Raw genomic sequence first — 3758 nt, 5'->3', positions numbered from 1 at the left:
AGTGGGTCTCCTCTGAATATTGCAGGTCCATCTTGCCCCCAGTCAAAGACAAAGAAAAGTAACGCAAGTCAAAACGCTAAGACAAGGATTCTAGAAAAGGCAGTCGCGGCTGCGGCACTTCAGCCAAGATAGGGTTCTTAAGTGTACTCCAGTGGAATTGTCGATCTATATTCTCAGCTTTAATAGATTTAAATTGCCTATGCAATCAGCTTCTACCAGATTTAGTTGCTTTACAGGAAACATGGCTAACTTCAAATTTCAATTATCATCTCAAGGATTACCATCCGTTCCGGCTTGACCGGTCATCACGAGGGGGAGGGTTGTTAGTGCTCATATCTACAACGTTTTGCCACAGGGCATGCATTTCTTTTCAATATGCGGACAATGAATGTGAAATCCTTGCGGTTGACCTCAGTGTCCCAGGTCAACAGCCCTTTACGGTAGCTAATGCATATTTCCCGTCTGGTGTGCGTGACACTCGGCCCCTTGACTCACTCATGTCTAGTAGCCGATCTCAGGTTCTGTTACTTGGCGACTTCAATTCGCAGCATGTGACTTAGGGGTTTTAAACAGACAGCTTTGGTTCTAGATTATTTGATTGGTCTTCTGGCAACAACTTGATCTGCAACAATTCCGGATTGCCTACGTTTGTTCGCAGTCAATGCCGCTCTGCCTTGGATTTAACTTTTTCCTCCCCAGGAGTCTCTGTTATGTCTTGGGCGCCTGTTGACTGTGCAACAAACAGTGATCATCTACCGATTATTTTCAAGTTTGCGTGTAAGTTAACTCTTCCTGAGCGACATCAGCGCACGTTAATAAATTACAATTGCTTTAAAGACACGTTAAAATCAGCCCTCCAAATCACTTCAGACACTCGCGCTCAGAGAAGTGCCGAAAGCAAGGCTGCACATCTATGCTCGGTACTGGACCATGCAAGGCAAAAGTCTGAATTTTTGGTTAAGAGAACAAAGGGTGCAATCGCGAACAATTGGTGGAATGCTGAGTGCACGCGTGCATACAGACGACGGAAAGCAGCTTGGAAGAAACTTCTCATCAATCAATGTCCAAAAAATTGGTTGGATTATAAGTATGTTGCAGCAACATTTGAGCGCACCGTCGCCCGTGCAAAGGAGGAGTATAATACAAATCATTACGATTTCCTTTCCCAATCAGGAAATAAACGAGCTTTGTTTAATTTCATGAGGCGCAACAAGGTGCTTCCTCCGGCTGCCAGTATTGAATCCCTTGTTCAGTCCCCTGCTGACATCGCAAAGGCCTTAGAGGATATTGCGTGTGGCCTAGAGCTTCGCTTTACATCTGCTTTACCTTCTCCTACTATATTCACATGCACCTCGAGTGATTTCACTGAGGTCTCTATGCCTGAGCTGTCGCAAATTGTTCTGCGCTTATCCCCAGCGGCTCCTGGCCCCGATAAGGTCACTTCATCTATGATCAAAATTTTGTTCAATGAATCTCCTGCAGACCTGTTGGCTCTAATTAACCATTCTATTAAAGGTCCTTGGATACCGCATGAGTGGCGTCTTGCTGAAATAGTTCCATTTCTTAAAAAGCAAGGTGAGGGCTTAACTTTAGACAATATACGCCCTATTTCGTTAACATCGAACCTAGTGAAATTGGTGGAAAGGGTCCTTCTCAGCCGTGTCATGTCATTCATTTCAGAAAATGCTCTCTTGAATCCATGTCAAATTAGTTTCAGGCCGGGTTGTTCAATTTGGTGTGTTCATACTGACCTTGAGAGTCGGATTAAATTATCTCGCAATAGAAAAAAGTTCGCTGCGCTTGTCACCTTGGATGTCAGTACAGCATACGACAGCGTGGAGCACTCGACTCTATTACTAAGATTACAGGAACTCAACTTCCCAAGGTATTTTGTAGCCTGGATTTCTGTTTTTTTGGAAAATAGAGAATTTTACTGCTGCCAAAATGGTGTTTCCTCAAGGAGATTTCCACAGACAAGAGGTGTTCCGCAAGGATCAGTTCTCTCACCTGTTCTTTTTAACATTTTTCTAAGCTCAATTCCATGCATTCAAAATGTGAAAACTTATGTGTACGCCGACGATATTGCATTTTTTGCATCAGCAGGTGACATTCACACTCTTTATCAAACCCTGCAAAATTACCTCAATGTTCTTGACAACTGGCTAGAAAGAATTCATCTGTCCCTTAATGTGAAGAAATGCGCAATGTTAGTATTTCCAGTTTCTGTACCTGTAAATATCTGCCTGGTCTATAGAAATAACATAATACCTCAAGTTCAGACGGTGAAGTATCTCGGTGTAATATACGACTCTACTCTCTCCTGGCGGCCACACATGAGCAAGTTTCTGCAAAAGGAATTCGGGCCATTGGCATCCTGCGCAGGCTTTGTAGTGCTAGGTCAGGCATGAGAAGGCATACGCTTCTGATGATTTATAAAATGTACGTCCGCCCAATTTTGGAGTTCGGGTGTGTTTTATTCTCAGGAGCTCTTGCCTATAAACTTCGCCCTCTTGTGCTTTTGGAGCGTGAGGCGTTGCGCCTTTTTCTGGGGCCTCCAAAATATGTCGCCAATGCTGTTCTGCACCTTGAGGCGCGAATGCCTTCGTTATCAGCTAGGTTTCGCCTTTTAACAATTCAAAATTTTTAAAATTATGCGACTCACCTGTTCACGCTTCCAGTATAATATTTCTCAGTCAACCTTCCGCCTTTTTTAGTGCTGCCTGGTCTCGATTTCATACCCCGCAGATATGTTACGTGCAGTCCCTCCTTGATCACATAAATATTAATTTCACAGATGTCCTCCAAATATATAACAACTCCTCATCTGTCCAGATTGAATTCGATGACATTTTCCCATCGAATGCAAAGCTGCAGCCCTTCCCGCTTCTTCAGGGTCTATTGCGGGACCACCTAAGGTCCTTTCCCTCTCATGTTCTTATTGCTACCGATGCCTCGCAGGATCACGAAAAGGCAGGTGTGGGAATGTTTTCACCTTCACTGGATTGGTCTTTTTGTCTCCGTCTTCCTGACTTCACTCCAATTTTTCTGGCTGAATTATTAGCAGTAATCTTAGCCTTACAAAAATTAGAAACTACCGTTTCCCAGGTCGTGGTTATGACAGACTCTCTGTCCATTTGCTCTTCCTTATCCTCACCCACTGACTCTCGGCCATTACGCCTCTTTAAGTTCCTGATTCCGCTCCATCTAAATTCGGTAAGGTTGCTTTGGGTACCAGGTCACATGGGCTTTCACTTAAATGAGGTTGCAAATTCCTTAGCAAAAGCCTCTCTCAGCGGCCCAATTCTTGCTGTCCTACCATCGTGTGCATATACATCGGCAGTGAGGTTTCGCAGCTACACAATATTTCAGGAATTTGCTGCCTTGGCCCTTACATCATCTCCCGAATATCAGCATCTTCTGCATCCTTGGAGTAGCAAAGACTGGCGCTCACGCAGACTAGAGGCCTCTTTCACGCGTTTGCGTTGCCGGGTTCCCCTTCTAAATTTCTACCTTCACAGATCTGGCCTGGCGGCTTCCCCACTGTGCCTTTTTTGTGCCGAACCTGAGACAATAGATCACTTCCTGCTGTTCTGCCGCCGCTTTTCTCATTTGAGGAAGCGTCTTTTGCAAATTCCATTTCATCAACTGGGCTTGCCTGTGTTTTCCGCGGTTGTTCTTTCCATTGGCGCTTCTTTGCTTGGACGAAGCGACAGGAGTGTGCGCTCTGCTGTGCAAAATTTTCTTCAAGAAACGCAGCG

Source organism: Amblyomma americanum, chromosome 3 (assembly GCF_052857255.1).
Source record: "Amblyomma americanum isolate KBUSLIRL-KWMA chromosome 3, ASM5285725v1, whole genome shotgun sequence".
Lineage (NCBI taxonomy): Eukaryota > Metazoa > Arthropoda > Arachnida > Ixodida > Ixodidae > Amblyomma > Amblyomma americanum.
The sequence above is the reverse complement of the archived record's forward strand: the minus strand, read 5'-3'. Positions refer to the sequence as shown.